The sequence below is a fragment of the Peromyscus leucopus genome, chromosome 3 (genome assembly GCF_004664715.2).
Source record: "Peromyscus leucopus breed LL Stock chromosome 3, UCI_PerLeu_2.1, whole genome shotgun sequence".
Taxonomy (NCBI): domain Eukaryota; kingdom Metazoa; phylum Chordata; class Mammalia; order Rodentia; family Cricetidae; genus Peromyscus; species Peromyscus leucopus.
In genome coordinates, this window is record NC_051065.1 from 3,300,908 (window position 1) to 3,324,933 (window position 24,026).

At 38.7% G+C, this 24,026-nt stretch overlaps 1 long non-coding RNA gene across 1 annotated transcript; it reads right to left on the reverse strand.

Annotated features, from left to right (window-relative positions):
- Positions 1 to 206: 206 nt before the first annotated feature.
- LOC119087571 lies at positions 207 to 9,865 on the reverse strand. The gene is made up of 4 exons (XR_005091029.1): positions 9,568 to 9,865; positions 6,265 to 7,591; positions 3,999 to 4,197; positions 207 to 1,584 (listed from the first exon to the last, which is right to left on the reverse strand). It is a non-coding gene; the product is annotated as an uncharacterized LOC119087571 (long non-coding RNA).
- Positions 9,866 to 24,026: the final 14,161 nt, after the last annotated feature.

Below are 24,026 nucleotides of genomic sequence, written 5' to 3' on the forward strand. Positions count from 1 at the left end.
ACATGAGAGTGAGCAGTTGGTATATAGTAATTAGGCAACTAGAAAAAAAAAAACCCTCAAAAATCCTTCCTCCATGATGGTATAGAATGCGCTGTGTTTCATTAATTAATTTTAGGTAGGTAGACCAAGGGATTCAGAACAAGATGTTTTGATATTTTGAAATAAAAGGATAATAATTTCTATTTCACTATTACCTAATGCACCAAATTCATAACCCTTATACTTAGACTAGATACAGATCTGTAAATACAGATATACTTGTAATAAATACCAAAGTAGAGGAAGTATTGTGTGCTAGAGTTTCTCACAAGAAAAAGTAGCTACCACATTTCCATAGTAAGGTGTATTTAGTCATGTTAGTATTTCCTAATTGGAACATGTCTTAACTAATGCTTGTGTTTAATAATCTATTAATTTTGTTTCGCTAGTATCTTAGAATCAGATAGCTTTATAATTAATTTTATTCAACTAGGAGGAAAAAGTAATATCTTAAAAGAGCTGTAGGATTTTTAATTATATGAAAAGTATCATGAACATAGTAAGACACTCAATGTGTGGAGGTGGATATTCATGAAAACAATTATAATGACTACAAGCAACCCTGGACATGGTTGGTAAGCACAATCTGACATCTCTTTGAATCTAAGTGGTTGTTGAGAATTTAGGGGATATGAAAATCATAATAAAGATTTTAGTAGTTGAGAATGTAGCTAGCTCAGTTGGTAGAATACTTGATCATATCACATTGACCAGGCATATTAGTGCATGCCTGTAACTCATCTCTTTGGAATTAGAGGCAAAAGATCAGGTGTTCAAAGAAATCCTTGGCTACATAGAGATTTCTAGACCAGCTTAGGCTCTGGGCACTATCTAATGCAAAATATAATGTTAGTAATTAAAGTTTGGCTTAGAAAAATGCTGCCTTTTCTGTCTGACTCTTCTTGGTCAAGGTATGGTCAGTTTTGGGGTTGGAGGAATAGTACCACTTAGAAGCCTATTCCAAAATTAAATTTTTAAATTCTAGTATACTTCCCTTGCCTCGGTGTATGATTCCATACCCATGTACCTGTGAGCAGCATGAATTTGACTCAATGGATCTTTTTAAAAAGGATATGAAGTTGGAAGTGAGAAATGTTGGGGTAGGCAGAAGTTAAGAGGGCAAGAAGAAGTATGGGTGGATATTATCAAGATACAATATGTCCATGTGTGGAAATCAAACAAAAAAATTAAAAATTAATCTAAAAGATTTTTTAAAGATGAGTCATGTCCCTATTAAGGACTATTATGAGCCAGTATTTTGGAATCTTGAGATTTGGACTATTTTATAACTACTTGTATACAAACAGCTCAGAAAAGGTAAGTGATTCTTGCAAGGACAGTTTTATTTTGTCTTTTTATTTCTACACAAGAATTTGACTTTTTTGGTAACAATGGACTGAAACTTTTCACTTTCTGGAGGAGAGCAGGTCAAATGCTGCGTACATAGACAACATATTTTCAGTATGATCTGTGGTTCAGCACTTTCGTAGGTCAGCATCCAGCACTCCATGCCCTACACTTTTGTCCAATTCAGAGGTGAAGGATCTACAAGAAGTGAAGGGGAAGCAGAGGTTTGAGAAAGAAATGCGACATCAGTGGGGATCGCTTTATTGCTTCAATGAGATACTTTGGTGCATAATCTATTGCAGTCATCGACCCCCTTTTTAAAGACGGAGAAGCTGAGACTGAGGAGTTCATACTCCTCAAGAAGTTAGTGGTCAAACACTAAATAAGTAGAAACTTGAGTGTCAGTTCCCCGAATTATAACTTACACTTTGCCCAGTATGCCATAAAACAGGCACCATGGCCATTTAATCCCAGTGAGAGTTTTTCAGTATATTCCAAGAAAACAACACAGTTAATATTTAATAGATGGTTATGCCACAACAGTTAAAGCATAGGACAGAGTGAGAGTCAAACACCAACTGGTGTGGACTAGGGAGAACCATGGTTCCTTTCCTGAACTCAGGAAGTCTGCTATAAGTAAGAGTCTTCTCATTGCCAATGGAGAGCACAGCTCAGTATCTGACTTTATTCTAAAATAGTTACAGTAATAAGGGTGATGGCCACTTAACCCTGCCTTGCCACTGCCGGGTGTCCCATGCCCTGGAAGGTTTCTTGTTTTCCATAGAGTTGGCAACCATCATGAAAACTGGCAAGAGCAAATCAAAGCTCATTACAGAGTTAAGGTAAGCACATTTATTTTAGCAAAATACACCCAACAAAAGCCCTTTGGGATAAGCGTCACTAAATGAAGTTTCTGGAACTCTGTGGGGTTTTGGTTTTTGGTTTTTGTTTTGTTTTTTTGTTTTTTTTTTCCTTGCCACAAAGTAATTCCCCAGTAATCAGTTTTGAGTGCTGACGGGCTTCTTTTCTTGTTGGTTTCCTATTTCTGACCCCTCTCGTTCCCTTCTTTCGCAAAATAGAAATATTCCAAAATAATCCTTTCCAAGGACTCTGTCAGCAGCTGTAAAACCTCTAAACTTCTGGTTTCCCCTGACCCGACCTCTGGTGAGGTCACTGTGAGGCTTGTGGCACATTTTCTAGTTGAGCAGAGCAGCTTCCCAGCTGGTGGAAAGTGTGAGGTTCTCAATGGGCCCCACAGCAAGGGTTTTAAACCCAACTGTGATGTTGCCGCCAGCTGTGCTCGCTGCACTGGAGCCCTGACTGCCGGGAGGCTTAGGTCACTTTGAACTAGGGCATATGCTATGACAACTTATTTTCGTGAATAAAAATTTTCATAATAAAACCTTTCACAAATAAAAACGAAATTAAAAAACTGTTAAAAGATAAACTAGAAAAGCCTTTAAAATACCAGGAAAATTGCTTATTCTACTGATGAAAACCTAAAGGATATTCAAAGCCCAGAATTAAACTTTCATTTAGAAAAATATCGTGTTGCTATTATGTATACACACACACACACACACACACACACACACACACACACACACACACACACACTCCATAAAGTGACCGAGTACTTCCTGGAGGAAGGTCTTGCTAAAATAGTTTATGAGACTCCTGCTCCTTTTATTGAAAAGGTGTGTCCCAACGCTGTTGCTCAGGGTGGTGAGTCAGCACTTTATTTCTCAGGTGCGGGTTTACCACACCTAAGGAAGTTTCTCTTAAAGGTTTCACTGTCCCTTTGTGTTGTATCACAGTGAACTGACTGGTGTCTTACAGTACGAGTAGTTAAAACCAGAGGTCAGACTTTAGTCTCCTTAAATAATAAAGCATCTTTGTATTTTAATCCCCGTTGTGTCTTTACACTTTCATTTCCCTGACTCCTTAACCTGTTCCCAGCAGCTGAGAACACGCCTTACACACACACTTAACTAGGATTGCTGCTCTGTGTAGTTCTCTTCGCAAAAATGCACACACCCTGGCATTTTAATTTTCTTCAAAGCTTTACTTGCCTAGCATCCCTTTAGGGAAATATTTTACAATGATCCTGGAGATAATTGAGCAATCTCATCTCTGTGCCTTGTTTCTGTATCTTAGAAGGTGAAATGTTATTTTTTTGTTCATTGAAAATTTTTTACTTTGTGTAATCACAAAGGTCACAATGTGCAGACTCAAGAGGCAGAGTTTTATTTCTTAGTCTCTGCCTCCTTGGACAGAGCTTTGATGTTCTCCTTAGCCTGAAAGGCCTCTCTTATTGTCTGAATTTGGATTACTGCCGAAGGCTCATGTGTTTAAAGCTAGGTCAGTATCAAAATGACTAGATCATGAGAGTGCTAACGCCATCAATGGATTAGCCCATTGATATCATTGATAAATTCATAGCTGACTGGGCTACAGTGAGAAGGTAGGGCCTAGGTGAAGTAGATCACCGAGGTATTACTTTGAGGGGTACAAATTGTCCCAAGCCCACCTCCGTCTCTCTCTCCACTATCCACCATTAGGTAAACCAGCCTTGCTCCATCATGTGTCCCCATTACGATGTTCTCTTTTACCTTGTTGCCCAAATTAATGGATCCGGGTGACTAAGGCCTGAGACCATAGTAACTGTGAGGCAAGCTTCCCTTCCTTTAAAGCCATTTATCTCAGGTATTTAGTAGTCACCATGATGCAAAGCTGACTGACACTGGCTCTTCACCATGTTGCTGGATTGTAGACGTCTGGAGCCTCCCCATGGCTAGCCAGGAGCTTCAACTGAAGGGTCCAGGAATATAGAAATCTAAAATTATAAACTTAAGAGATGGAAAGCTGACAGTCATCAGCCATAAAGGTTAACTTCTAACAATGACTCTCTGCTTTACAGCCAGGTCCTCTGTCAACAGCCAGGGGTTAACTTTTAACCGCCCCCCCCTACTTTGCCCCTTAGAGCCAACAACTGCCTGGACCAAAGTTAACTTTTAATAGTTGTTTCTTCGTGACTTATAGCATGCACCTCATGCCTGAAGTTTCTATGTGACTGCTAGCATGCACTCCATTCCTAATGCCTTCCGAACCCTTACTATAAAAAGTGGCTTATAACCCCCCTCCAACTGCCACAGCCTCAGAATCCCGAACCCAGGCTGTGGTCGAAGCTAGCTGATAAGCTTTTGTGCTCTGTGGTAAGCTTTTTTTTTTTTTTTTTTTTTTTTTTTAATAGCTCCAGCCATCTTTATTTATACATCAAAAACAAGCATGCTTTTCCATAATAACAAACATGTTTTTTCTATCCTCCATTAACCCCCAGCAAAAACAAATATGTCAAATGTGTTTTTCCCAACTTTAACATTAAAACATCTTTAAACCCAAAACAACAGTTATCATTTTGCTGGCTTGGCCAAATATCGAGTTGGGTGCATCCTGTCTTTACAAAACTAAAAGGTAATTGACATAGGCACACATTTTCAAGAACAACAATATCATTCAAAACATATTTACAGAAATAGGGGTGATCTGCCTCTGATCCTGTCAGCTCTGAATCAGAACAGCTCCCAGGCTCTTTCAGACAGCTGGCTTCCCCAGACAAGAAACCTGAGAAGCATCAGCTCCCAAAGAATTTTAGGGGAAAATATTGGAGAAAAATTGGGTTTCCAGGAACGATCACATCTGTTCCATGCAAGATTGACAAAATGACACTAAATCCACCAAGAGAATCATCAATATCATGAGAGAGAAGAGAGAATGCAGGCCGCGTGGTCCCAGCAGTATCCTGAAGTCCACTGGTCCTTGCCGAGTAAGACTGTCCCTGTGGACTTTTACCTCATCTGGACCTGTTGGACAAGCATTCATATACTGGTCCAAAACTAGACCGCAGGGCTCCCAACAGAGAATCATTGGTCTGAGGGCATATAATCAACCCAATATGGCAGGAATTTAACAAAATTGGTCATATTGCTCCCACAGTCAAGAAGCAAGGGTAGATGAATGCTAACACCCAGCTGCTTTCTCCTTTTTTCCTTTTTATTTATCCTTGGACCTTAGGCCATAGGATGGTGCCACCCAATTTCAGAGCTGGGCTCAGTTCAACTTCTCTAGAATAGTCCTTACAGATATGCCCCAAACTGTATCTCCTAGGTGATTCCAAACTTGGTTAACTTGACAATGAAAATGAACCCTCACAGCCCCTATTATCCAACAAGACAGATTTCTACTCAACTGCCACTTGTATGTTCAAGAGATACTTTTGAGTCATATTACATTTGCCCTCATCGTTACTCCTTCCACATTAAAAGCCTTTCTTCTGAGTTCAGTGCCACCCTTTTTTTCTCCTACTGTCTTCTGGCCACAGCTGGGTTTCTTTTCTTTTCTTTTTCTTTTTTTCTTTTTCTTTTTTTTTTTTGAAGAAGAAAATATAACTTAAGATATTTGAAAAAAACAAGGTGAATACAGGTTCAAAAATAATTAAGATACATTTTCCTAAGGCTACCTAGAATTAGGCTTTAAATAATTCTACCATTTCAAGTTTACCACTAGTTTTTTATTTTTATTTTTATTTATTTATTTTTTTCTGGAATAAAGTTTGCTTCTGGTTTAATAGACTTTGGTGGTCTGTCCCCCATTATTGAGAGACCCTGAACCCAACCCAACCTTCTTGTGTAATCCCAGCCTGTGGGTGTGTTCCATACAACATTAGACTCCTCTTGTTTGTGAGCACATTCCCATTCACCTTCAGGTACAAGTGGTGGTAAATCTTAGCTCTGTGGCATTCTCTGACTAGTCTACATCTTCTTCCCAGGCATGTCACCTTCACCCACCTCAGGGTTCTAACTGTACCCTTTTACTTACCTAAGCCTGCATGCTTGTCTTTCCAGAAGCTCTTTCCAGGATCAATTTCTCCAGCACGGAACCCAGAAGTAGACAGTCAGAGGCTTGCACAGATTTGGCCCGTCACTGACCAGATCTGCTGACAGAAGCTGAAACTGGTGATTTCATTAGCTCCCCAGGGATTCAAACAGATCCTTTCTTTTGCACTACCAAGAGGAGCCTGAAGGCAAGGGTCTTCGGATGTCTGTGTTCTCATACCTGAGGGCGCAGCTGGGAAAGGCTTCTGTGTCCTCCCAGCACTGCCCTATCAGTCTGTTCTGCTAGTTCGTACTCTCCCACTCTGTAATCTGACAAGATCCAGAACTCCAACCATGAAAACAATCAACCAAAAAATAAGAAAACATTACACAGAGTAGTCAAACCGATCCACTTATTAATTCAAAGGCTAAGGATAAAAGTCATCTTTACTTATTTATTTAATTATTTTACATTATTTATTATAACCCTCAGCTTGGTATATGTCTTAGTTAAGGTTTCTATTTCTATGACGAAGCACCGTGACCACTGCAACTCATATAAAGGAAGGAATTTAATTGGGGCTAGCTTTCAGTTCAGAGGTTTATTTAGTTCATTGTAACCACAGCATGAAGCATGGCAGCATGCAGGCAGACACACTGCGGGAGAGGTAGCTGGGAGCTCTACATGCAGATCACCAGGCATCAGAAGAAGAGTAACTCTGGGCTTGACTAGGACTTCCAAAACCTCAAAGCCAACCCTCAGTGACAAACTTCCTCCAACAAGGCCATGACTACACCAACAAGACCACACCTCCTAATACCACCGCCCCCTATGGGTCTATGGGGGCCATTTTCATTCAAACCACATATAAGAGGCAAAATTTGAATTTTTACTGAACTTAAATTGAATCTGAATTTCAGAGATATTCTCAGAGTTTGTAATCATGAATTTAGCAGGTAACTATTTATCTCATTGCCACAGCCTACAAAACATGAGAGAGGCTAATTACAGAAAGTGCATACAAACTCTTCTACACTAGAAAGTCATTAGCTAAAGAATGTTTAAAAAAAATCTCTGAGTATCCTGCACTGCTTTAAGTGTGTTCTGTGGGATACTAATATTTATTACATGAAAAGAGGAATTACACCAGGAAACAAGTTTAGGAAACATAGAATTAAACTAAGTTAAGTATGCCTAACACTTCTTTGATGCCGATACTTACACATTTCTAGGATGTGATGGAAGATGATTTGTTTCCCAACATTATTTAACAGTATATTTTCATCTAGGAGCTTCTTGTGAAGGATGTTCATATAATTTGTTGCCCATGCTAGCACAAGTTTAAGAGAGAGGGAAGCTGTTAAGAATTATGCTAGAGCGACCGTTTTGGACTGCAACTATGCAAGGGAAACCAGGATGTGAGATAACTTCTGCTCTGTAGGGATTTGTTTACTTTGGAATACACTGAGAAAAGCTACACTAAAGTAGTCTTTACAAAACTTAATGCTAATCCATATCCAATATTTGTATTTGTGCTGATAATAACAGCAAAGGGAGGGTCATAAAACCATCAAACATTATGATGTAATGATGTGTTTAAAAAAAAAAAACTCAAGTGTACTCAACATTTCTATTGCTCTTTTCCTGAAACTGTTTAATTTAAATGATAAGATTATTCTGCTGGAGAGAAGAGCACACAGTGGAAATTCTCATTTAGCAGTTAAGATGATAATTAAAGAACACTGTCTTCTTGCCTGGAAGCCATCTCACTCAGAACATGGAGACAACAAGATCAACAACAGCTTCTTTCTCTTATATTTTGAGGATGGGCCACATGGTAAATGATTCCAACCATAGGATGGTAACAGTTTTCAGGTTTCTATGTGAAGTGCAAAGGGTTCAGCGCAGAATCACCACTTAAAAGTAACCCAAGTTCCAAACTAGCCAGTTCCTCGAATCTCAGTGAGAGCCACGATTCAATAGTATGTGTTCAATAGACACCTTAACTTCTTTAAATAATGAGAGTTAATTCTAACAGTAGCTTATTCAGCATCCATGGTGTTGTTATGTCAATTTAAAACAACACAAAAAATTAATGAGCTATTTGAATATTCCTGTTCAGAAATACTTGTGATTCCTGGTGTGTGTTTTACACTTGTAGCACATTGTAGTTCTGGCTACCTGGCTCATGGCCACTGTATTGAAAGAGAGTTCTAGATTCTTTTGATACTTTCTGCTAGCCGTTCAGATGATTTCATATGTTCTTATACAATAATCCCAAGAAAATTTTCCTTGTTACTTAAAAAACACAGGTGGAAATAGTAGTGGCTGACATTTCTTATTTTCCAAGTGACAGTCCCCTCCCCTGTTTTATAAAATAGGAATGTAAGGCTTCAAAAAAATTAAACACTTGTCCTGGGCAAGTAACTGTGCAGTGGGTAAGAGCAAGAACGATGTATCTGGGGTCTTTGCTTCAAATCCTTGCTTGCTCAAATCCTCGGTGGAATTAATTTTTGACAGCTTATTTGTTGAATAAAAGCAACTGATTGCATCAATATAACAATACAGTAAACAAGTTAATGTAATGATCTGTCATAAAACTTATCACAAATGAGCTAAATCAATAACTTGCTTCATTAGTTTTGTATTTAATTTGCAAACTTCTATAAGATGTTCCCAGAGGCCAAATCAATAGATAATGAGTATTCATGCTTCAAAAAGTCAGCCAAGATAAACGAGTTTAAACTCCTTAGGAGATGATTGCATAAAATGCAAAACTCTATAATTAATACAGGCTTTAGGTGATTATGACACTTCAGGCAATTAAGATTGACATCACTAAAATACACTTTCTGAGAAAATGTCATAATGATATCTAATACATACTAATTTAAAATTTTAATTTAAAACAGGCTTGTCTCCTTGGTCCACAGTATTAAACCGTTTAGTGATAAAACTTTAAAAAACAATTTTACTTTAAAATTGCTCAAATATACTCAAAAGAATAATCACTATCAACCAATACTGTAGCTTCAAAATTAAGAGGAAAATGACATTTCACTTTTTACTGCTATTTACCCTACCATGTTGTTTTAAAGCAAATTTAAGTTCTCTAATTACTAAATATCATATTCACCACCTGCCAAAATGAAAACAATGACCTAATCTATCCAAGTCCATAGTTCTGGTAAAGTCTATGAATATACTAACCATATTTTTTTGCTCCGATAGTTCCATTTCTGGCTAACGATTTTTGTTAACTGAGGTACGTCACCTCAGAACATGGTTTTTGTACTTAAAACTCACCTGAGAAAGGCAGGTGGTGATGTCTTTGTGCTGAGTTTTATGGCATGACTGGTACTTCCATCATGGAGTCATGTGCTAAGGTCTGGGCCCCTGTTGCAATGGGAAAATCTCAAACCTATAAATGACAAAAGATTTGTCATTGGTTTAATTAGTGAATCTCACTCAGTCTCAATTCTTCCTCATTGCCACTGTCCCAAGATATTTCCAGGTTGTAAAAATGTCAGTATTAGCCCGGCGGTGGTGGTGCATACCTTTAATCCCAGCACTTGGGAGGCAGAGCCAGGCAGATCTCTATGAGTTTGAGGCCAGCCTAGGCTACCAAGTGAGTTCCAGGAAAGGTGCAAAGCTACACAGAGAAACCCTGTCTTGAAAAATCAAAAAAAAAAAAAAAAAAATGTCAGTATTGGCAGGGAGGGGGAGACTGGGAGAAGGGAGGGGAAACTGCAGTCAGGATGTAAAATTATTTAATAATTAATTTAATTTAATTTTTAAACATCTCTTTTTAAAATGTCAACATTGCATTAGACCTTAAAAAGAAAGTTCTCAAATTGTTTTTGCAATCCTGGATCTGGAACTCAGGGCCTCGTGAATGATAGCTGGTGCTCTACCACAGAGCTACAGCCACAGCCCAAGACACCTTATTTATAAAGAGGCCCATTGGGTTGGGTTTATGTAGTTTATACCCACTAATGTTTATACACAAATTAATACTAAGGATTTTTTCAATTTTTATTTCATTTTGGAAATAATAATAGCTAGTTTAAATATGGAATCCAAAACCTTACATAAACCAGTTACAATTCAATAAAAATAAACAATATAATTATTGATAAATAGCTTAATTTTTAACAAAAATAAGCCCCTCAGCTAGGTGGTGGTGGTGGTGCACACCTTTAATCCCAGCACTCAGGGAACAGAAGCAGGTGGATCTCTGAGTTTGAGCCCAACCTAGTCTACTGAGTGAGTTTCAGGATAGCCAGGACTACACAGAGAAACCCTGTCTCAAAAAACAAAATCAAAACAAAGCAAAAATAATCTCCTGGGTAGAATTGGTTCACACTTCTGTAGCACAGATTCTAGATATCAGGGTGAAAGCTGAAAAATCAGAGAAGCGGAGCAGCCAGCCACTAGTTCTTACCTCTAAAGCAATCCTCAGCCAAAAGGGCTATCAGCTCCTGTCTCTTCCTGCCATATATTCATCTCTCTGCCCAGGCATATCATTTATTTCCACCTCCCTATTGCTGGGATTAAAGGCATGAGATCCCAAGTACTGGGATCAAAGGTGTGTGCCATTACTACCTGGCTGTTTCTCTTTTAGACAGGATTAATCTGGTGTAGCCCAGGGTGACCTTGAATTCACAGAGATCCCTCTGCCTCTCAAGGTCTGGGATAAAAGGTGTGTGCCACCACCGCCTGGCCTCTTTGGCTAGCTAGTGGCTGGCTTTGTCCTCTGATCTTCAGGCAAGCTTTATTTGTTAGAGCATATACAGAATATCACCACACACTTTTTCAAATATCTTTAATGTTTACTTAGTAAAATTTATTTGGAGTATCTACTGTACTTAATCTGCTAGAGTATACTGTTTTGGCTTAAAAATGTGAAGCGGTAATTCAAGAAAACAATACAGGCTAAAAGTAGTGAAGCAAACTGAATGAGGAATTAGGTAGACAAAGGTTTTCTCTGTCGATTGCTGATTAATTACAACAGAAAATGGTACAATTTTATGTGCAAAAGCCCCATGTACTTCACCTTCGCCAAATAGACATCCACAAAAAGACACCCAGACACCATGCACTCCTGAGCTCTCCATGCTGAGATCACAGCCTGACTTCCGCTCTTCTGTCAAAGGGCTCCTTACCTCCACCATGTCACTAGGAAACTGACCTCAAAGGATATGTAAAACAGTTCTTCTAGAGGGCTAGAGAGAGAGCTCAGCAGTTAAGAGCCCTGACTGATCTTCCAGAGGACCAGGGTTCAATTCCCAGCACCCACATGGTGGCTGTCTGTAACTACAGTTCCAGGGGCCCAACACTCTTACACAGGCAAAACCACCAATGCACATAAAAAAAAGAAAGAAAGGAAGGAAGGAAGGTAGGAAGGAAGAAAGAAAAAAGAAAAACAATTGTTCTAGACAGAAACATTAGTATCATGGAGGACAAAAGAAAAGGAAGACAGGAAACAGTTCTAGATTAAAGGAAGGAAGGTGAGACCTGGAAATTAGTTACCATGCAGGCTCCTGAAATAGACTTGGATGGTTAGTGAATTTTGAATATGTATTCTACAACAGATAATTACACTAAGTTAGCACTAAGTTCTGTGAACTTTGTCACTGTATTATAGTTTTATAAGAGAATATTCTTATTCTTAGTAAATGTTGATTTATTTTCAGGCAAAGAAGTATAATATCTATAGCTATCTTTCAAATGGTTTACAAAAATATTAATATGAAAATAGAATGATAGGAAAAAAGGAGGAGGGGGAGGAAAGGAGGTAAAGTAACATTTTGTCAAAAGAAATTACCTGGTAATTTTCCTACAAAGTTTACAAGAATTTCTTGCAATTATTACAGTAAGTCTTCAGTAGAAATTTTACTTCAAGCCAGGTGTGGTAGCTCCTATCAGAAATCTTGCTACTTGGGAAGCTGATGCAGGGAGCGTGCCACATGTAAGTTCCAGGCCAGCCTGGGCTACAAAATCAAAGTCTATAACATATATTTTATATATATATTACATTTGCATTTTAAAGAACCTGAAAATAATAATTGTTCATTTTAGTAATCAGCTAATACTTTTTTCCTTATAGAAGTAAGTAAAAACATTATTGACTAAATCTGTCCAATGCTTTTCTAAAATTTTCCATTTTAAAAATGTAAAACAAGGAGATGGAAATATGAGCCCAAGATAGAATGAACATAATTCTGTTATTCATTAGCACTTCTTCTGAACTAAAGTCGCTTCATAACAATGTAAATTTGGCTCACAGTCAAAGCTGAAATCTACCAGGTCCTAACAATCTTTTAAACACCTGGGGGAAAAAATGAAAATTAGAAACATAGAACCTTTCATTAAGAAAATTTCAGCATTATCAATTCAGAGTTTTACATTAATGAATTAAAAAATAAAATAAGTGCATACAATTGATACCTATATAATGAGTATTGCTCAGCTTCATCCAATAGAAGTATATAACATAGGCCACATGTATAATTTATAATATTCTAACAGACACATGAAATAAACTAAAGAGACATCTGAAGTAATTTATTAATATGTTCTACTTAAACTATTAAAAATATTATTTCAAAATTGAGTAGACAGAGAAATACAGAAACATTGCTATTTTACATGATTTTTGTGCTGTCTTAAAGTTCTGACTTCTATTTTATATTTAGTTCGCATGAAACATGAAACACGTCTCCAGTATTCAAAAAGCACATGTGGCCATTGCCTCCGGTTTTGTACACAATAAGTATGAATAATGATGGTAAAAATTCTCCCATGAAATGGCACAGTAGAAGTGTATGTCTTAGAAACTGGATCCATATAGTCTTTCACAAATCTCATCCAAATTCCCCATGGTCTCACCATCTTGTGGATACAAATGAGCTTTTGTTAAATAGTAACTGCTAAAATTTAATGAGCTCCTTCATATTTCATCAGAAATATACTTTCTGGGAATTTCTGTTGCAAAATTCCCCCTTACCCCAACTATACTTTCGAAGTTTCCTGTGGGTCTTTTTGTGATGAAAACCAATCTTTCTCCCAGCCACGGTTGAAAAGTCCCTTGAAGGTATGCATTATCACTGACGAAAGTTATGGCTCCTGGACATCCTCAGGATCAGAAATGACACCACGTTTCACAGCTCTCCGCGCGATCCCTGTAATGTGTTTTGATCCAAAATGTAGAAAATGCCCCGTTCCCAAACCTCGCCTGCCATCCAGATTTGACCCCAAATGCCTCTCCCAGGGGCTCTGATCTCGTGCAAGATCAGGGAAGAGCTAGCGTATCGTCCTCCATCACAACTGCTTCTGAATTTCAGGATCCGGTGGACTCGACCTCTCTGGTTGTAGCCCAAAACAAAGGTCTTCAAGCCACCTGTCCCACAAAAAAAAGCCATCTTCCTAGGCATGCCCTGCCACTTTTCACAACAGGCCCAGTGAGCATGGGCTCTGGATCCTACTCGAGAGAAATTTGCTCATTCGTGTTCACTGCCACTCTACTCACAATAGCTGCGGAATACCAGTGAACAGTTAATGAAAACATGATACATATGCACAGTGGAATTTTACTCGGCTATAGGAAGAAAATGAAACTAAAAATTTCAGGACAGATGGGTGGAATGGGGGAAAATTACACTGAGTAAGGTAACCCAGGCACAGAAAAACAAATACCACTCGTTCTTTCATATGAGGGCCTAGCTTCAAACCTTTAATTCTGTGTGTCAGTTCAGAGCACTGGTAGATGCCAGAAAAGTGGAGAGAGGCCATTGAGAGGGGAATGCTGTAATGGAGGGCTAATAATAGAAGGTAGATAATAGAAAAATGGAGATTGGTAATACTGGGGTGGGAAGCTTTACGTGAAAAGCAGTTGGGGAATGGGGAGACGAGGGGGTTGCAGGGAGGTAAACCTAGATGAAGGGGCATGAAAAGGCCATGTGGAGCCTACTATCATGTAACCAAAGTTAATAATATAATTCATAATACAAAAAAATATTTTGAAGAGAAATAGCCTGCATGACTGGATGAAACTGCTTCAAGAAGCTGGAGGTTACTGAACAAAAACCCCGTGCCAAGAGTGGAATACCTCCCTATGGAGACGGCCAGCGGCGTCTGCGGAGCGTGGGTAGTGTGGCAGAGCCGGTGCCATGCCATGGTGAAGCCGGGCTCTGAGTGGGTGTGGCCACCAAGCTGGGGCCCGACCCTGGCCGGCTACTCCTGCTTGTCATGCTCCGGCCTTTGGTGCTGGCCCCCAGCTCCGCATCCGGTTCTCCACTTCCCCTTCTCCAGTGAAGCCGTGCCCTAACACCTGCAGTTATTGGTTAGTAAGTCCCATAGGCCCCCACAGCAAGACAACCTCTTGCCACTTCTCTTGGTCTCCCATAAGAACTAAATAAGACCTTACAGCTGAAAGTACCTTGGTTGCACGACAGAGAGAAATCAACCTGAACTGAGCGAGAAGCTTCTTCCTACTGGCTAGCTTTCATGTCCCAGAAAATACTAAGCAGGCTGCTGGGGAAGAAAGAGCATCTATGGTCTTACCCAGTTGTGAACCTGTGATCTTCAAGACCAACCTTGCAGACAAGATGTACAACCGTGACATTAGTGCTAGGAGGAATTGCCAACTTTCTGACGAGATCTGAGAGAATCCATCTATGTTACTAAAAACCTGGTCTAAATCTCATAGCAAGGAAGATCATAGGTAGAACTGAATACTGATGCTTAGCTGTACTGACATAGCATCAAGCTGCCTTCTATGTGTTTATAGTTATACTAACAGAAAAAAAAAATCTGCTTTCTGCCTTAATCAGGGCAGCCTTTCTTTCCAGGGAATAGTGAGGAGTGCAAAGGCTCATGGCTGTACAATTGAGAAAAAGTGATGATGTTCTGCCCTAAACAAGACATTTGTACTAACTAGTCCCTCTAAGGTTCAAGAAACACTGCAGAAGAAGCATAAGAAAGAATGTTAGACCCAGAGGATAGGGAGTAAGGATGTGTAATGGCATCTTCTGGGCATCATAAACCCAGCAGCAGCAGATGCCTCCACTGGGTCTGAGCAAGAGTGGGTCTGGTCTGTTCATAGTCAGGACTAGAAAAAGCAGGGGCTCAGGGGGCCTAGCCCTCCCTGATGATTTCCACGGATAAATTCATTGAGAGAGGGAAGTATTATCTTCAATAGTGTGTCCACTGGTGACCTCACCAGTCTCCAGTGGGTAGTTCCAATCCAATAGTCACATAAATGTCTCTGGTTAAACAGGATGGGCTGCAAAGGGACTGGTCAGAAGAAGCATGATTGATTGGGATGGGAGGAAGATTTAAAAGCAGGGGAGTGACCAAAATGCATTACGTACCTGTTTAAAATTATCAAATAACAAACTAACTAAATAGGCCGAGTAGGGAATTATTCTCAACTTAAGATAACAAAGAATTCAGAGACACATGGCACTGTACCTTACTTTGGGTAGCAATTTTCTTGAAACATACAAAAATTGAAAACTTCTATATTGATACCTATGAAAATATTTTATGGGCTAATAAGTACTGCGTATGCCTGGGGAAATGCTTCCAATTCAATTTCTTCGTTTTTCAAACAGATGTGGTGTCCTGGCCATACTCGAGCTGCATTCAGTCTGATTGCATACAGCGGCAGACCTTCCAACTGCTATTCTAGCAGGCTTATCATGACACTAGCTGTTCGCAAAGTTTGCTCATTTGCAGACTGATCTGGAAAAATATTTTTTTAAGGTAAGGGGTTATTTTGGTTTCTCATTTTTATGGAGAGGAAAAAAAAACACCACAAAACAAAATCCAGAGATTTGAATAAAGGAAGCTAAATCTAAGCCTGTGCCACAGATTGGTTGCACTCAGAATTTTACAGAAAAAAGCCTTGCACATTTTGTACTGTTGTAGATGTGGATGAGGAATAAAAACAAAACCATTGGTTACTCTGTATATTTACTTCTAAAATGTAGTAAGAACATTTTCTGGCATTTTAAAGAGATGTATAAGAGCTTCATTTTTGTTTGTCTATTTTTTTGGGAGGGGGGGCAGGGGGCTTACATTTAGACAGGGATTCCTGTAAGCCAATATGAACTCATTATATGACTAAAGATAACCTTGAACTCCTGGTCATCCTCCCTCTATCTCCCAGATACTGTGATTATAGGTATGCACCACCACACCCAGCTTTATGCCAATGCTTTCTTAAATGAGCTGATGAATTGTTCTATCATTCTGTCATCACATCATTCAGGTACTTACTTAGCACCTACAGTGTACCAAGAAGGAAGCTAGACTCCAGGGATACATGCTTCCCTGCCCTCAAGTTGCTTATGGAGGGAACCAGGAACCAATAAGAGGCACCCTTTCAAACCTGTCCACTACAGAATTGCACAAAGAAGAGAACTCTAACCCTGACAAAGCTTCCCAGAAGCAAGGCCACCTAAGAAAAGACATTAGGAAGACAAGCAATGCTGAGGTGAAGAGTCAGATGCAAAGGGCCTCAGAAGTCCCAGAAGGATAAAAACAAAACAAACAGGCAAACAAAAAAAACCTGTTCAAAGAACTGAAGAGTTTGTGGGAGGAAGGAGACAGGTGATGGGTGTATGAGACAGATCAGGAAAAGCCTTGAGGAATGTCAAAGAACTGGGCTCCATCATGAAGGGGATGGAAGATACTAACGTATCCGTGACACAATCTGATTGGCATCTCAGAGAGTTCCTCTGACTGCAGAATTGAGTATGATTCAGAGGAACAGGAAAGATCCATTACTTAACAGCTGTATTATTTCAATAACAAAAGCTAGGCACCTGATCCAGATCGTGGTGATGAAAGCTCACTAGGGGAAAAAAAGGCAACTTGAGTAGGCCATGGTTACTGAGGTCCAGGCAAGGGCGCACCTGAACATAAAGCAAGAGCAAGGCCTGGGTTTTGAGGGAGGGTGCCGTTCACCCTCCATTTACCACTGTCAGGTGGACGGGCACATACAACAGGTCTGAAGCAAATGTTTGGTAAATGGATGGATGAATGTGGATCTATTTCCTGAATGCCTGACAACTTTCACTTAAGCATGAGTGTGTAATGGTGTTTGCTCAAAAGTCTCTGCTTCTAACCAGTTGTGTGCTGAATTACTTGAACCCACTGAACTCTAGTATCCATTCTCAATTAGTCATTAGTCACCTTGTCATGATGCATGTTCCTCCTGAGCAGGGTTGCTACATGTCTGTGTCATTACATCCTGCTCACCTCATTCCTCGTGCCTTACCTACATTCCTCCCTCACCCAGAAACCCCTGACTCAGTCTGTTTCCTCTCTTCCCAGACTGCCCTGCCTTGGTGCCATCTCTTCTAAAAAGCCTTTTGTGGGTTGCTTTGTTTTGTTTAGTTTCATGTAGGCCAGGCTGGTATTGAACTCACTCTGTAGCCAAGGATGATATTTGTTTATTTAAATATATCTCTATGATGGTGATTTGCAAATGCCAGCCCACAAACTGTTGATGATAAATTTTTCTTTTGCCCATGGTAAAATGAGATCAGTAAGGAGAATGTATTAGGGTTTTTTTTTTTAAAAATAAATAATTGTAAAAAATAAAGGTCTTATTTATGCAGTTCAAACAATTGGTGTTTGTTGTGTAATTGTGTAATTATATGCCTTTATTAAAAAAAAAAACACTTGTAGTTGGGCTGTACTGACACACATCTTTAATCACAGCACTTGGGAGGCAGAGGCCAGGAGGATCTCTGTGAGTTCAAGGCCAGCCTGGTCTACTGAGTGAGAGCCAGGAGAGCCAGTACTACACAGAGAATTCCTGTCTCAAAACAAACAAACAAACAAAAAACTTGTTAGGCTGTTGTTTTTAAGACAGAGTCTTACCATGTAGCCTGGTCTGGATCCCCTGCATCAGCCTCTCAATACTGCATACACTATTAACAAAGTCCTGTCTCTTCAATAACTATGTTGTTTAAAGAAATAAAAGCATGCGGTGATGGTGCACACCTTTAATCCCAGCACTTGGGAGGCAGAGCCAGGTGGATCTCTGTTAGTTCGAGGCCAGCCTGGTCTACAGAGTGAGATCCAGCACAGGCACCAAAACTATACAGAGAAACCCTGTGTCTGAAAGAAAGAAAGAAAGAAAGAAAGAAAGAAAGAAAGAAAGAAAGAAAGAAAGAAAGAAAGAAAGAAAGAGAGGAGGGAGGGAGGGAGGGAGAGGGAGAGAGAGAGAGAGAGAGAGAGAGAGAGAGAGAGAGAGAGAGAGAGAGAGGAGGGAGGAAGGAAGGAAGGAAGGAAGGAAGGAAGGAAGAAAGAAAGAGAAAGAAAGAAAGAAAGAAAGAAAGAAAGAAAGAAAGAAAGAAAGAAAGAAAGAAAGAAAGAAAGAAAATCACACTACTCTACATACCATGTTTTGCCTTCTAATGTAAGCATTTATTTTCAGACTTCTTTCCTATATGCCTTTGAGGTAGCTGTTCTTATGATGAGCTTCTTTGCAAGAGGATTATTTGAAACTGTAGTGCAGTCATATGTCTGCATCTCAGAATGCCTTGTGCTAGATGACCAACTGCAGTGGACACAGTGACCCATCACCCAGCTCTTCTCTCCAGAACTTGTTCCAGATTATTGAAGGATCATTGGCAAACAGTTTTCAGTTGCCAGTACCTTCAGGATTCCTCTGGTCGCAGATAGCCCCTTTGTTCAAGGCTGTGCCCCTCTTGGCTGCTGGCATTTACTAATGATTACTGCCATCTTGAGAATGCACTGAAGGACCATTTTGTCTCCAGAGAGTCCCCTGGATGGACCAAAACTACTGTTGGATTTGTTTCATTACTCAAGGCCGACTTTAATCTCCTCCTGCTTCACTCTCCTCTCCTCTACAGTACAGATTTTATGGTCACTCTTCTATGATAACCTAATCATGAAACTCCATCTCAGACTTGACTTTGTATGGAATACAACCTGCAGTGTGAACTTTTTGAAATTCAAAACCATGTTCTTAATGAACATTATTACACTATATTTTGAACATAGTAGACACTTGATTCAGTGAGACAGGTTAACAAAGGAATATACCCTTACTTGAACCCATAGTTCTCCTTAAGGGAAATAACAGACTAAACAAACAGGTTAAAAATTCATTGTGTGTCCTCATTGTGACTCTGTCATAGCAATTCTACTGTGACATTGCTTGATTGTTATGTTAGATTTATACACTGATATATAATTTAAAGTGTCAAAAATAACATGCCATATAATTAGAAAGGCTTGTGAGTCTCAAAAAAAAGCCTCTAGTATATAAAAAGAAAAATTGGAAAGTTCATACAAATCTTAGAATAGAAATGAGGGTACCTTTGTTTGCTTGGTATCATAACCAAAAGGAGCTTAGACCACTATCCCCAGATAACCATCAAAACCACCGCTGGGATAAATCAGTTTCTCCTTTGGTTTGGGACTAATATTTCCTTGTAAAACTCAAATTTCATGGAAAAGTGTCTGCTTGGCTGACTTCAGTCACATACCCGCCTGTTTAAAGATATACTTATCTTCCTATATAGACATTTCTTACCCAGACTACATGCAACAGAGATGACAGTTAAAGTGTTCCTAGAAAGATCGGGGTGGTGCGGGTACACACTGATGAATCTGCCTGCCTTCCACAAGTCTGCTGGGCGACATGAGGAAAATACATTCCGAGACTCTTAATAACATCCCAAGACACTTGCTCCCAAGATGAATCGAGGCAGCCTTGTAGCAGCCATTGCCCAGGAGACAAAACCAAATGTCTACACAGAGTCATGTATTTTTCCACAGAAGGCAAACCAGTGTTCCTAAAATAGGTTTTATCAGATGGTCAGATAGAAAACAGAGATACTTAAATTTTATCAACTAAACCCATGAAAAAACATGAGGACACATGCTTAAATTATTGAGGTCAAAATTGTGGTTTCTGATAATGGTAATTTTAATCATAAATCTAACATTTATTTTTGCTGCAATCATGCAATACTTGTATCATTCATAATTTTATATAGACTCAGGTGACTTTCTGACATAAAATTACTTACTCTAACTTGCTTACTGAATTTATTTATATACTTGGTATTAGGAGTACCAGATAAAGTATACAATATTCAATTAAAATCTAATTTTTTAAAGATTTATTTATTTATTTATTTATTATGTATACAGAAGTGGGTGCCAGATCTCATTACAGATGGTTGTGAGACACCATGTGGGTGCTGGGAATTGAACTCAGGACCTCTGGAAGAGTAGTTGGTGCTCTTAACCTCTGAGCCATCTCTCCAGCCCCTTAAACTTTAATTTTAAATCAATGGAAAATAAATTTTTAAGTATCTCCCAAACTCAAAAGGGGATGTACTTAATACTAAAGACTATGCTGTTTTCTATTTGAAATTTACATTAGGTGTCCTGCTTTCTTGTTCTCAATCTGGCATCCCTGTTTTATGATACATACATGACAGTTTTTATGTAGCATTCATTTTCCTGACTGCTGGTAACCACAGCCTATTTTCCTTTTAGAAAGCTATCTACTGCTTTAGAAGTGTGTGTAGTATGGGCAGAACTAACCAAGCTCCCAGGATGCATGCCTTGAGTTTTATCTATGAGAACATTGCAAGTGGCCTGCAACGGTGAATAGGTCAGTAACCAGCATGTACAATGAAAGCCTGAGTTCAGACTCTTACTCTGCAAGATTTTCATTGTTTTTGCAAGATTTTATTTGTGTGTGTGTGTGTGTGTGTGTGTGTGTGTGTGTGTGTGTGTGTGTGTACACAGACCCAGTGAAGCCATAAGATGGCATTGGGTCCTTTAAAGCTGTAGTTACTGGATGATGTAACCACAGAACATCAGTGCTGGGAACTGAATTCAGGTCCTATATAAGAGCGGCAAGTGATCTCAACCACTAAGTCATCTCTCCAACCCTCGAAGAGAGTTTTTTTAGTGTTGATCTTTGTCATCTTGTTCCTTTGTTTTTATGAAATAGATGGGTAATTGTAAATCCTGGAGCTAGTTGGAGTTGTTAGCACATGGGGAGATCCTGCTCATGAATCCAAGCTACATAGAAAAATACTGAAAGTTGGGTATAAGAACCAATAGACTAGGTTTACCTTCTTTTATTTTTAAGCCACACTAGCTGTACTTAGATTTCCCCCAGCTACACTCATGAATCTCCTTAAGAAAGATATTTTGAGAGACTAAAAATACATACAATGATATTATTAAAGAGAAAATCAGGGGACTAAGGATATATATAGCTCAATGGTAGAAGCACTTGCCCAATATGCCCAAAATTCTAGGTTCAATACCCAGCCCTCAAAAACAACCAGAACAAAAGGAAATCACAACCATATCCAGGACAACAATGTAAACCAATCCTGAAGGTTAACATAGCTGACTGTTTTCTAACACATGACATGTTGCACTGATAATATGTGAAATGCATATGTGTTAAGTACACATAACAACTTTTTCATGTTGTTGATTTTAAATTACTGTAATAAAAATATTTCAATGTATCTAGCAGTATAAACAAAGATTTTGCTATATAGCAAATTGTTCTTTCAGGTATATAAAGACAGGCCAAACGTTGCGAATGCATTATAAAAAGCGATCAAATTTTTAAAAGTGCTCACATCATTGTGCATCAGATTTTGCTGTTAGCATCCTGGCAGACAGTAATACGGCAGGCAATAGGGGAGAGACACAATGCTTTATAGCTATTAACAGAAAAGAAATCATCTCAATGCTGCTGGAAGGCCCACTCACTTTCCGCAACTAAATTTCAAAACAAGTATCTTATTTTGCACCTTTACAGAGAGGGTGTTAACTTATATTACTCTAGAATATCCTCCACAATGGCATTATAAAAAGATAAAAATAACCTGTCTAAAGGTGAATTTAATAGCAATCATCTATTAAAGTCCAGAATGTTTAAATTATACCTTAGTGCGTTTTGGTTCTATAAGAGATGTAAGTTAATGTGGTACAGCCATGCAGCCTTCCCGAGATGTAATTCAATGAAAGAAAAAAGGATAAACTTAGGCTACCTAGGGAATCCAGGGGAGAGCACTTCAATTGAAAACTTCTTTAAAGGCTTCATCTCTTACTGGGTTTTGAAAGTAGCTAAATAGGGTGTAATTAGGGGTTTTGCTATTTGTGGGTTTTGGAATGCTAGTATTCTGTATTGGTAATTGAGGACAGACACATGTGCTTTGGAAATCAAGAGAACAAAAACAACTATTACTGAAGATAAGAAAAAGGCTTTTTTTTTTTTTTTTTTGTCAGCTCAGAGAGTTCTGTAGCAAGTACAGTCAGTCTTCCCTACTAGGTATAATACAAACATAATGTCCTTTAGAACAGAACATAAATTGTGAGAAAGCTGGGTGCAATTGATCTTTTCAACTAGGGATTATAGGAACCATTGGAAAGAGGGGAAAATAGGGTCTAGTTGTTACAAAAGAATAAGTTATTTGATGGAACCCCAGCAAGAGGCAAGGAAGGGAACGACCAGCAGTTGGCCTTGTATGAAATATGTGGGAAGGAAATTAAAATAGCTTAAGGAAGAATAACAGCAAATAGAACCTAAGCAGCATGAAAGATGACAGGATGTATCAGAGTGAACGCATCTAGAGAACATATGTCCTTGGGATAATGCTTGCCTTATTCAGGAAGCAGGAGTGCATTGTTTGCTATCTTTAGGTAGATAGTAGATTCATTCATGGTCTTGATTTCAATAAATGTGATGATCAAGGGGAAGGCATACACTGTTGTGGTTGTGAAATGGTTGAAGAAATGCTGACTGTAGAAAGGTTGATCACAAAAGCAGTTGCTCTGTGATTCCAAGCTTCTGATAAATGAAATATCTAAAAAACATATTTTCTTTTACTAAACAAGCATTTGCCTTTGGTTGTTTTAATTTTGAACGAGTAAGTCATTTCATTAGCAGTCATTATTTCTGAGGAATTTGTGGAAACCAAGAAGGGAATTAAAGGGTAGATATTAGAAAATTAGACCATAGGTCCTTTTCTCCCTACATTTCCCATCAAATCAACATATATCTGGTGCTGTAAAAAGTGATGAATTTTCTTTGGAATGTGCGATTTCCTTTTAAATCCTTGCCTTACAAAAACCTCGGTGGTGGCGCACATCTTTAATCCCAGCACTCGGGAGGCAGAGACAGACAGATCTCTGTGAGTTCAAGTCCAGCCTGGGCTACGGAGTGAGTTCCAGGAAAGGCACAAAGCTACACAGAGAAACCTTGTCTCAAAAAAAAAAAAAAACCAAAAAAAAACAAAACAAAAAACCCTCTAATATATACCTGTATATTGTCAGTTTTTCTCCTTATATATACTGACATGACCCCCACTTTCCTACCTACCTTAACTTACTTAGAAAATCAAAAATGTAAACAAATCAGTTCTTAGTTGCCATCTTTTATTATCCACAGAGAAATACTTATTTCTTTCATTGATGCATAAATTAAAACCAAAATTTTCTAGAAATCAATTTATTTTTCCAAAGAAAATTGGCAACTTTTAAAAGCTAAATATACTTTTAATGAAGAACAATATGTTCAAAACATGTAGAATCTAAGTATTTAATGTACTTTTTAATAAGTAGAGTATTGATCTAATTATTTAAATATGATATGTTCTTTCTGGGCAATGTGACACTATTATTAAATGTGTATCTGCCTTTAAGTGCCACTGTCACTTTCAAAAAATTTTATTTGC